Source organism: Aptenodytes patagonicus, chromosome 5 (assembly GCF_965638725.1).
Source record: "Aptenodytes patagonicus chromosome 5, bAptPat1.pri.cur, whole genome shotgun sequence".
NCBI classification, from domain to species: Eukaryota; Metazoa; Chordata; class Aves; order Sphenisciformes; family Spheniscidae; genus Aptenodytes; species Aptenodytes patagonicus.
This window is the reverse complement of record NC_134953.1, coordinates 65,964,369-65,976,928: the sequence shown is the minus strand read 5'-3', so window position 1 is coordinate 65,976,928 and position 12,560 is coordinate 65,964,369.

Here is a 12,560-nt window from a genome sequence, read left to right as displayed (position 1 = left end):
TCACACGGAATCCACGTGGTTACCGCAGTGCTCTGGCTCTACTGCAGTGCTCTGGCTCTACTGCAGTGCTCCTGCACTCTCCAGGATGGGAAAGATGAGTGCTCCAGTAACAGCTTGATGGCTACATCCCTACCTGGGAATAGCAAAGCTTTCTTAAAAGCCTCCATTCATCCTTCTGCTGTTGTCTTTTTTCCTCTTCTCACTGTACTCATGGTGAAATAAAGGATCACCATCCGCCTTTGGATAAGAAAATAGCTGAAATCAAATGAGTTTTCTCACAGATGAGTTCCCACTGTGTCTCCCATGCTTGTCCCATGAAACTATTCATGGAACAGTAGACACCCTCTGTGCCACTTAGGGACCACGTAACACGGCATAGGCAAACCTCTGTGATTAATCCCGGGGCTCTTGCAGATCTCCACAAGCCAGGTACAGCCCTTAGCCTGCACAGTGGGAACTGCTACTGTGTTATGATGGAAGAAACCGAAAACCAGCAGCACAGGGATGCAAAGGTCCAAGGGTCTGGGGAACCATAAAAGGGTCACTTGCCCAGGCTGGACATCTAAAATGCCCATTTGCTGCACAGAAGGAATCTACCTGAAGTTTCAGGGGAGAGAAAAAGAAAGAATTTAAAGAGTGTAGCAACAGGAAAAACGTGCAAACTCTTCAGCATAAGCTATCATGGATTTGGCTCTGGATTTCAGAGGTTCAAGAGATCAAAGCAGTAGCAACCAGAAGGGCAAACCAGAGACAGCACACAGATAAAAGAAGAGATGAAAGCCAAAGAAAGCATGGACAGGAGGCTAACATTGGTAAATGAGGAACTGCGGTTAGATTAAACTGGTAGTGCTTGATGTGTTGTCTAGTCCCTTTTTTGGCCCCATTGGTTTCTGCAGAATTGAAGCTTTGGGGGTTAGGGAGAGGAGGGGGAGGAAAAACGGTATTTCCATTTTTTTGTCCTTGCCAAGAAAAGCTTCTGTGTGTGAGTCATCTCTGTGCTGCCTGTGGAAGGCTGCAAGGAGCCAGGACAGAAAGGATCCTCCTGGGGGTAAAACACTGCTCAGGGGGACAGTGGACCCAGATTCAGCTGTGTTGCAGGCTCCCTAGATGTCACCCTGGTGGGACCTACTCTTTGTCTTACATGGTTGTGCAGGGGGCCGAGCTGATGCACAGTGCTTCCTTACACCCCGAGATTGGGTGTGGATCTGGCCCTCAGGCAACAGAGGACTTTCGTAAGATGATGGGCTATCTCTGGGAATTTCCTGTATTTTAATATAAAGCGTTCCTATTGCCTGGCCTGAGAGGGTAACCCAAGCAGTTGCATTAGCAGAGCCCATCATAGCCACTTGGCAGAGGATCGGTTAATCAGTCAATGCATCAGGGAATGGGCAGATCCTCTCATTTCTGTAGCTTCTCAAAGCAAGCCCCTCTGGGTGAGCAGGTGGGATTGATCACTTCCCACAGCTGCTTTGTGTAAGCTGGAATTTGTATCTCTCTCTTCTCTGAAACAGCCCACCTGGGCCATCAGCTGGGAGGAGGAGGGAGAGGAAGGAAAAGAGGGAAAAGAAGAAGAAGGACAGGAACAACAACAAGAGCAAGGACATCTCAGAAGAGGGTGTGGAGCTGGAGTAGGAGTTGTGGTATGGCACAGTGAGATGTTCCTGTTGCAGGACTGACTGGGATGGAGGGAGGGACCTTCCTGAGCAGTGAGACCTGAAAATGAAAGGAGCAAGTGATAATAACAGGCTAATGCTCATTTCTGGGCCTGGTGCTGTGGGGAACTGCCACAGCCCAGCAGTGCGATGTGTTGTGGTTTGGTGTGGAGAGGGAGCAGGGACTGTTCCTGTACTCTCAGTTACTTTGCCCAGGATGCATTTGGGGACTGGCTGGGACCTGCATGAGCAGATCTGAGGTGGGATCGGGTTAGTAAATGAGATCTAAATGACCCTGTGGTTTGAGAGGTCGAGCTTGGGGTGGAGGGAGGAGAGATGTGGCCTGTGAATTGGTTGATTTCTTCTCCCCCCCCCTGCATGGAAGGATAAGCACTGTGTCCTACCCAGCCCCTTCTCTCTGTCCTAACGCATTCACCCCCTACTCGGGGTAAAAAGCAGGAAGGTGAAAAGCACCATCCCCACTCGGTGGTGAGGCCATGTCTGTGCCAAGGTCACCCAGTATTTGCAAGCTGCATTTGTAAAGCCAGAGAAACCCCAAATTTCCCTCCGTGCCGCTGTGGAGCGGCACCTCAGCGATCTCCAGCTGCCATCTGCTGGTAACTGCGCTGTGCCGGAGCCGGACAGCCAACGCTCCACTGCTGGACCCCTTTCCCTAGCTGGTGCAGAGGCTGGGCGTCCCTGGGGACCAGGGACCTGCAGCAGGAACTGCCAGCTTCCCAGGCCAGTCGGGACAAAGCAGTGCACGAGAGATGGCAAAGAGCTACCTGAACTAAAGAGACCTTGTTTCAAGGTGTGTGTGGGTGAATCAATCCTGTTACAGCAGAGCACTGAAGGACAAGCAGGGCTTAAGCGCTGCAGTAAACTTGATGATTTATTGGAGACTAATTTTTTGCTGGAGAGATATTAAACCTGCCTTGGGGAGGCGGGGAAGAGGTGGGAAACAATCTGTTAAAACATGTTTCTGCTGTTTTCTGGTCACTTAGGCACAGAAAAGCAAGTTAGCAAAAAGTGAAGTGGTTATTGAGAGCTTGGGTATTTGCATAGTGGGGTTTTGGGTTTTTTGGGTTGGGTTTTTTTTTTTTTTTTTTTTTAATTGAAATCTGCAACTTCAGAGCTGTTCTGCTGCATATTTGCCAAAGAAGATATGTCAGATGGGTCCCAGGGCTATTGCATGAATACTAACTGTCACTCACAGCATGAACAGTAGGTTCACGGTGCTATTTGCATCTCCGGCTGGGCTGGAAACACCCTCTCCCTGCCCGCAGCCCTGCACTGCAGCTGCCCCTCTTATCTCAGATCTTGTCAGGTACGTCACGTAACACGGTGTCCAGGCACGGCCTGTTGCGTGACCTGCCAGCAGGCATCCGTCCTCTCTGCATACAGCCTAACACATCACCCCTTCTGCTTTGGGTTATGGTATAAAGCTAATAGGTGTGCAGATGTCCCAGACAGCGCCAGGCCCTGTGACGCCGTTCCTGCCTTCCCTGCATGCAGAACTCTTGTAGGTGGGAGGCGAAAAGCCACAGATACTGCCACAAGTCATCTGACTAATTTATTTTACCAGATTTGGAAGAGGGATGTCCTGGGGTGATTACAGGGAGGAGTTGGCAAGGGTTCATTGGTCCTTGTGAGCAGCACCCTTGTCCTTAGTCACTAGTGGATGCATTGGTTAACACCAACTAAACATGGTGGAGAACTAATAGTTTTGAATATATGAAGTCCTTACAAGCTTCATGAAAATAAATGATGGAGCAGAGGAGAAAGACCCTATCTGTCCCACCAGCAAAGGAAAAATTTAAGTGTGAGCTTTAACCCTCATTAGCCAGGAGAGAATCCACAGCGGTGGTGTACTCTGACTACCAGAATGGATGTGTGAGACCTCACACCTTCCTCTGGCACCAGAGCCTCCTGTCCTAGGATGTACATCCAAAGGAAAGCAGGTTTCATCAGTTTAATTGCTCACAGAAGAGCTTATTTCTTGAGATCCTCTTGGAGGCCCGCCCTTGGAGCTGCAGCTTGGAAAGCTGCATGTTGAAGAGCAGAGACTGTGCTAGGAGAGTGGGGGAGTGTAAGAGCAGGGCCTCAGCTGAGCACCAGCATTGGCAATTCTGTGGAACTGGTAAGGTTTATTTTTTTCCCTAAAGTCCCAGTTTCTGGAGTCATAGGACTGCAGTAAGCATCCCAAATTTCATGCAAATATGAGACTCACTGCTAGAACTCCTTGTGATGGAGAAAAGTATAAAGATTCACCCTCAGGGAACAGAAACCAGAAGGAACAAAAAAGATTCACTGCTAAAAAAGAAAAAAAATCCTCATGGTATCTAAGCCAATATCGTTCAATTTTGGCCCCCAACTCAAGAATTTTTAAGGCTTGGAGTTGACAGTAACAAAACTCCACTGATGCTTTGGCCAAGAATAAGGGCATTATTTCTTTTGCCCTGGCCAGTGTCCCAAACCGGATGATTCCCTTTCCATGTACTCAAAACCCTCACCTGGAAATCCAGCTCCGCATGGGGCTCTTTATCACGATTTGTCCTCAGCTTCTCCAGGGCATCACGAAACAGCAGCATCCTCCCACGCTAAGTCTCATCACACTGTGCAAGTTGATGGCAGTAGTTTATCAAGTCTGATGTATTCCTCAGGATACAAGCTGCTCGACTAAGGTATAGGAGTCATATAAGTTATTATTATTATCACGAGGAAGATTAGCATTGGAAGTGTTGCTGGAGAATGTCATAGTCCTTCTATCTCATTCTAGTTTTTTTTTTTGTAGGGCAGCTAGGTTTGAAAGTGGACCAAGGAGACTTTTTATTTTAGTTTTGTTTTAAGAAATCTCAGCCCTGGAGGGAGCTGTCATTTTGGGATGCTGATTAGCTTTTGCAAGTTGACAGGGAGCAAGGCGGCATTCTCTATAGCAATCCCAAGTTCTTTCGCCTAATCAAGCCAACACTGCAGTCTCTGTGTGGAGGATGTGTAACCCTATCTCATTGCCTGACAACTCCTTCAGTTCCAGACTTTGTTTCCTCAGTCCCCACAAACTGTAACAAACCATTAAGTCTGATTTTTATCACCCCCCTCCCCCTCTTTCATTCTTTTAGCAACCATTTTGGCTCAGCCTTCCTTGCTGGTTTTTTTCCTTAGGATTAGTAACTGTGAAGACTGTACTCACTTCATATATATCCTTCATCCTTAGAGCTTTTCAACATCTATTTTATCGACTAGTCAAAGGAAATGCTGCATCCTGCAAAAATTCTCCTTTCTACAAAAAAAAAGTTGTATCTTATCTGTCCAGTTTGCTTTGAAAAGTGTTCCAACTAGAAATGGATCGACAGGCTTTGTAGAAAGCTCTTGCTGAAGCTAAAAAGAGGGTCTTGCAGCTGTAGGGTTTGACTCAAAAGACATGGATTTCATTTCCAGTTCCATGAGAGTCTGTTACACAGTGACTACAGGGAAGTGACAATGAAATATAATTGTCTTTCATTGAGCCTGGATGTGAAAAGAAATTAGGTGTGTTCATAGACCACTCATTGGAGCAAGAGGAGCTGCTGCCCCAGACTTTCAAGACTGCATTCAAGGGAGGGTCAGCAGAGAAATCATGCTGGCAGAGACGTTTTTCCTGGCGCCCTGATGCAGACATGGGGAACAGACACTGCGTGAGGGAGCTGCATATGAGGGAGGGAAAGAAGGAGCACAGAAGGTCATGGGGAAGACCTTGTAACTTTAATAAAAGCCCTGCAGAGCTCTGGGACAAAGTGCCAGCTGGGAAGAAACCCTTCCTTGATTCCTTCTGTTGGACTTCAGTATTTCTAAACAAACAGGTTTGTACCAAACTTGACCTCCTGGTGAGAACAACTGCCAAACCCCCAAACATTGACTAATCTGTCAAAAGGGAGAATGTCCTTATTACTGCCTCCTAACTCTAAAATGAAGGACCTACTTCTTCTTTGCCATTTTTTCCCTGACATGAAGAAGAAGGATTTTCTCAATAGTCACCAGGTGGAGATGGATCAAAGCTGCCAACACCTGTCTGAATCTGCAGTTCCAAAACATCCAGGCTGTTGACATCTGTGGTTTTGTCATGGAGCCTTTTCTTTTGAAATGGGCCATACGGTGAAAATTTAAATGCACTGGATCACTTCTTAGTGTGTGTAGGGAGTGCTGTTTTTTTTTTTTACAGAGCACATATCAAAATTATTCAGCAAAAGACTATTTTCTTCCCCACTGTGTGATCTGTAAAAGGGTTGTGCAAGGTCATACCGGGAAACAGAGATGGGTATGAGCCCACCCCCTTCCCCTGCCCCACAGGAGCTTTCCAGGTGATAGTGCACCACATCCAGTTTTACCAGTCTTGGTCTAAGTTCCTCCTGATTCTCAGACAATGGATTGCAGGAGAACATCAAAGGAAACTGGTTGTTCCTGTAGTATCTACCAAACATACCCTTTGCAGGGGCTGTGAAGCACTACCTTACCTGCTTTGCTGTGGAGCATGACTGTCTCAGGCAGCATGACTCACCTCCTCCTGCCCTCTCCCTTGGCTGGCTGTCATCTGGAGAGGATGGAATGAGGTGGACATGTTCTTACTGCAACTCCTCCATCTCTTTTGCTTGTTGATTGATTATTATTGAATATTCATCTTGCTGGTGGTAGCTAATGGTCACAGCAGACAACAGCCTCATCGTGCAGCATCCCCGTGAACACAATTCATGGCTCAGATTGTAGGGCTTATGTGGTTTTCACTTCTTCCTTGGTGTTTCTCAGACCATCGTTTCATTGTACTCCAAACCTGAACCATCTTTCCAGAAAAGCAATACCCAGAGTCCTAATACAAACTACAAGTAGATCTCTTCATGTCTTAAATTCATTTAAAATGTTCTTATAACAGGGCTTTTACCCATACTTCTGCATGGAGTTGGTGAAGACATTATGTAATAGCTAAATCTTCATTAGTTATATCCGTTTGCTTTGTGCCTTCATGACAATGATGAAAGCTGTAAATAAGTATATTGTCCCATCTTAACAAGGATAGCGTATCCATCAATAAAGACACTCTGCTGAGATCTTTGCAAGGCTGTACAGGCAAGTAAATTAAAGGGAGAACAACATCCTTCATCTGAAGTGTCCTTGTTCTGTCACTTAATGTTTTACCCTTGCTAATATCTTTCGAAGTCTAGCTGTTAGTCAGAAAAGTCACTCAGTAAATGTGACATATTTTATTCAGCCTAAGTCTACTTGGTCCTAGAATGATTTTTCTAGGCAGTCGCAGCTGGAAGCGTGACTTGGAACTCCTCCTGTGGCTTCTTACCTTAGTTTCCCAGCAGGGCGCATGAGGATGGAAGGGGCAACCACAGGAGTCACGGCAGCTCAGCTGAATGGAGAGGTGCAAACCCTTGTTTGGGGTGGCAGATGAGTCATCTGGATAAAGGCAGATGGGATGAGACTCCACTCTCAGTAATGTTCACTTCAGCCTAGACTGACTGGTTGGTAACACCGTGCCTTGCCCAGGGTATCTCCTCTCAGCGACTGTCCCAATTAGGTGCAGCAAAAACTATATGCTAACTTGAAACTGCCCTGTCAAGGCAGTCTTGCCTTGACTATATGTCAAGGCTATCCTTAATCTACACACAGATGACAGGGTCATGGGTCTACAGTGCTCAGGCAGGAGCTACAGGTGATCTTCGGGATAGAGTGAGGAGGGGGTAAGCGGTGGTCAGTGCTGCTTACTGGGAGAGGTCCATGCTCGCAGCTCCCTGCTGGGGAAACCCCAAACAAAGCACATCCCATGTGAGCCCACCTGCCTCTGCACCAGCATTGCATGGCTGAGGCTGAGCAAACGCATCCTCTGCACGGCTCCACCCTGCCCCAGGAGCGGACAGGAGTAGTCTCCAGTGCATGGAGCTGTGAGCTTTCCCCCTGGTGTGATGGGTGCACAAAGGAGCCTGCCAAGGTGCTGAGGTTCCCACCGAAACCAGCACCTTCCCTGGCTCATCTGCACAGTGTTTATACCACTGCCTTCAGCACAGGTATCCCTGACTCACCCAAGGGTTAAAAAAAAATAAAAAATGCAAGGAGACTTGAAGTGATGGACTTGCTCCAGGTTTATGGGACAGTCCAGGAGTGAAAATCAGAGTGTGGCCTGCAGAGGGAAGAAAAGAGCTGTGGTAGCACTGCCGCAGCTTCCCGGGGGTCTGCTCCTCTTCCATGCCTGCTCCCCACTGCGCTGTTCCTCCGACGCGGGCTCTGAGCTGAATAGCTTGCCTTTAAACATTAAATACATTTAAAGCCCATTCATATCAAACCAAAATTAAGCTGCTGGATTTTATTCAAAAGTCATTCCCCCTGAGAAAGGGCTGAGAAGAAAATAATGGTTAGCTGAAAGCCTCACCCATCCAGCACGCAGAAAAAATCCCCCTCAGGAGGTAAGGTGAGAAGTCAGGCTTGGCTATCGCCTTGCCTCATTGCATTGTTATCTGTATATAAGCCAATTTCTCAATCCATTTAGAAATTCAGTAATTGTCATTGGAGCTATTTGCTGACGACTGTGAAGTAGCTTCATAATGAAGAGGAAGTCCATTTATTCGTTAACATTTGCGAAAATAATTACCTGTCACTTAACCGAACATCCTTTGCCCCAGAAACACTTGTTCTTCAGCACTTCTTTTTTTTTTTTTTTTTTTGGGGGGGGGGTGGGGGGGTGGGCTGCACACTTTGAAATGCCACTTATAATTTCCAGTCCCTGAAGGGGACATTCTCAGCTGCTGTGACGTGAGTGAGGGAGCACACTCCACAAGAGGACACTAAACATGCTGTCACTTTTGCTGCAAGGAGAGGGGAGCATATTAATGGTGCTGCAGGAGGCCTCCAGCAGGCAGGTTGCAGCTCTGAGGTACTGCTTAAACTGTGCGCTTTTACAGGGCTGCTGCTCCTCTGCAGCCTGCCCTGCACCTCTGCCAGGCATCTCGACGGTGCTGGGGGAGGCCATGGCTGCAGGGCTCAGCGCCAATGGGCCCATCTCTGGCCAAGGAGATGAGGCACATGAGGTAGCCCCAGCCCCACTATCTGAGCTCCAGAGGCTGTCTTCTGCCCCTGGTTTGCTAGCCCTGCTCTCAGCCCTCACGAAGGCAAAAGAAAGACTGTATGAAGCCAGGCATGCACCAGGGAGTGAGTCCTGGAGGGAGGAGGAAAGGGTTTTGGGAGGTAGTGGAGGGAAGGTAGAGGTCTCAGGAGGCGAACATGAGGAGGATTGAGATCTGTATTCCTCAGCTCAGCCCTCTGTGCCCATTACCCCCATGAGTACACCCAAAACCTCCACCAGTGCCTGTTCGTGCTACGGGTGACACCCCACAACAGCTTTGTCCCCCATGCTCACTGGCTTACCCCTCCCCACCATGCCCAGCACTTCCTCTGCCACCACCACCGCTCCCACCAACACGGATAACATAAGCCAACCTGCCCCTTAGCTTTGGGGAAGCAAAATTCAGCTTTGCCTACAGGACCGAGAGGCTTTGAGGTGCAATGCCTGCTGGGGAAGATGGGTTTGCCGTAGCAGTTAATCAGAGCATCTGAGGTGCCTTGCCAGGTCCCCTGGAATAAGCGGGAGCAAACGAGCGTGCCTCCCCCAGAATCAGTAGAGATCTGCCTGCTTGCACCTGCTGGGCTTATGCTGCTGTAATATCTTTCACTGCAATGGCTGCTTGTTTGTTTGTCAGCTGTGTTGAATTTTTATTGTTCCCAGGGCAAGGAGTGCCACGTCTCCTGGGGGTGGATAGCTGCTGATGTTGACTTAAGAGTCCGTGGAGCAGGAGATAAGTGCTGCCCTGCTGCCGGGGCCCGGCGGAGCCCTGCACCTCGCACCGTGCTTCTTGCCTGGGGCTCCTGCTGTGGGGCTGGGAGCCAGGGTGAGCGTCACACAACACCGGCATGCGTCATCCCCTTGGCTGTGGGCAGGGACGGCGGCCACGTCCCAGGGGGAGTGCGGGAGGAGCACACCTCTGCAGCCGACCCCAGGGAGTGGGGAGCGGAGCAACTCGTGCCTGAACGGGACCAAGGGCACAAGGGCCACGAGACTGCTGAGCAGCGAAGAAGGGCACCGCCGCAAACACGCTCGAGGTATCATCCGCGTTTGAGGTGCAGCCGCTGCAAACCTACCCAATTACACCAGCAATGGGGTTGGCCACTACAGCTTGGGATGATCCAGTCAGTGTAATAACACTTGACAGGTCCTGCCACCGTAAGCCAACGTCATTCTATTGGATCCAACAGACTTGTGATAGCTCACAGCTGCTGGGAATGAATTATTAGATGAATTTACTTTTCAGGGGTGCAAGCTTTCAAGTGTTTGCAAGTGTTAATTGCTGCTGGTACAGCACCTTGGGTAAGTGGGGGGAAGGGCTGGGTTGGGCAAGTATTTTGGGTTGGGGTCCCCACAGGGAGCAGGATTCCTGGTTTGGGAAGACCAGAGATACTGGCTCTGTTTGCTTCTTGGGCAGGTATTTGATGCGTTTCAAGATTAGGCGACTGTCTTTTTGCTTTCGGTTGATGCGGTGTTAAGAGGGAAACGTGTGTGGGTGAGTGTAAATCAGCTCCGCGCAGGGAGAGCTGCCTGTTTACACCAGGGGATTTAGGCTTCCAGATATTTAATTTCTGGTAACTGTACTTCAGCTTGTTGGAACATTTCAGTCTTGAAAAGCCTCTTGTGGATAATGAAGCTACAGAGAGGCGCCACTCCCAGAGAGCCTGAGTGGGGAGCAGGGGTGGATGGGGGCCTTGCTTTGGCAGTGCAATTAATGAGCAAGCAGGTAGCCAGCACTTGCAAGAAAACGCTGGGAGAGAGGAGGATGAAACAAAATGAAAGAGAGGTTTTGTTGCCTCCCTTGAAACCAAGAACAAGCAAAGCTCACCTAAGTTTAAAATGTCCCACCTGATAAGTCATGGGGTGAGGGACCACGGATGGCGGAGGGTGGGAGAGTTAGGAGATGGTTCTGCTTTGAGGACCAGAGGACTGCCTGGAGAAGGCTTGTGCCCTGCAGCCAGGTCTGTAATGGCTCTGTAAACCTGGTAGGAGCCTTGGGCGACCCTCCCAAAGCTGTCCCAACAAAGGAGCAAAGGGGCGGTGTGGCCCACATCCTGTGCCCTGATTCAGAGGGTTGGTGGTGTCAAGGAGAGCTGGGCTGGTGCTGGAGGGTCCCTACCTTGTCTCCACACCAGGCTAGTGCCCTCAGCTGAGGTGTCCTGTCCCCCATTAGCAGGTATGTGACAGCTGCAGACAGAGGTAATGGAGGGACCTTTGCATCCGTGTCGGAGCTTGAGTCCTGTAGGCTGGTACCACAGTCAGGACCACCCTGTGTGTGTCCCATGTGTTCTCCTCTTTCTTTTAACATCCAGTTAGAGCCCGTTATGATTTTTTTTCTGACAGGCCCCAGGGTAAGCCCTGCTGAGCCTGCCAGGGTGGCAGCCCCAAACCAAACCTCTCCCAAGGATATCAGTTGTAGCCCCTGCCTTTGCCTGCTAGCCCAACCCACTGCCCTGTCTTCTCCTACAGCAGCATCCCCTCCATGGGAGCACTCAGGAAACATCTTCAGCATACTTGTGATTTCCCTGGTGCTACTGCAGGTGGAGAAAGTGAGGCAGGGAACTGACACTGTCTTGGAGGGGCATTCACAGCACTGTGGACACTCAGCAGAAAGGAGAAAAGTACCTCTTTCTCAGTCAGTGGAGAGAGAGGAGAGATATCATCTCCAGAGGGCGACCTGGGCCAGCCATGGTCTGGAGATGTTTGTATTTATAAACTAAGGAGGAAATGGATGCCACAAGCCCCCATGGCTTTGAGGGTGGTGTCAGGAGCCAAAATCTGTGGGAGGCGAATATCTTTTAGCATCATTAGGAACCACACTGAGAAGCCAGGTCTGTGCCCATCTGCCTGTTTCAGGCTCTTGGGTTATGACCGTCAACGGAAGCACCTGCAGGGACCATCCTGGACTCCTCCCAGCACCTCTGAGCAGGGTCCTGGTGCAGAGGGAGGTGGAGGCACAGGTCCTGCCTGGCCCCAGCATTAAAAGGTGGAGAAGGGTGAGATATTCCACACAGCTGAGAAATGACTCTGCTGCACCAAGCAGCTGGAGGGATGGGGAGGAGGACCTGTGGTTTGCAGTTTGCTGCTGTGGTAGGGGACAGCCCCCTCCTACCTGCCCATGCCTCAAGACAGCTGCTGCTCCTGCTGCCACTGCAGCTTTCCTGACTCACATAGGTGACCTGGCATTGGCTCTGCTTGTCACACAAACAGCTTAACTCCTTCACTGCTGGCCACTTGCACACTGGAGAGCCTGCCAAGAAAACTCAGCTATCTCCTCCCTGCACTTCCTCCTGTTGCTATCTGCAAAGTGAATGTACAGCATAACATGTGCTCCCTGTCTGCTGATCATCCACCGGGGCTGTGGGTCTCTCTGCAGCACGGAGTATCCCTGAGCTGCAGCACAGGATGGGGAAGGAGGCAGCACAGGGCTGGACCGAGTAAGGAAAGGGGCACCAGTGCCCTTGCCTGCGTCTGGTCCTGCCCCTGGGGGGTGGGTGCAGGTGCTGCACCCATCCTGCACAGATTGGTATCCTTACCACCCGCACCAGGACGAAAGACCAGCTGCCATCTATGGCAGCTCCTCTTAGGAGGAACTTTCCTCTCCAGGACACTGCGGAGAAAGTGATGTGAAAGAGGGGTGGAGGACAAGACAATGTGACATTTATCCATTTGCCATCCCAGTGGCTGTCACCAATGGGTAAACGGGTAGGAGGGGGGACCGCTGGTAAAAGGGTGCAGGAACACCTGGAGGGTTGCTTACACCACGGAGCTATGGGGAGGTCCTCAATGATGAACCATGGAGCCAAAGCTCCTGCTGG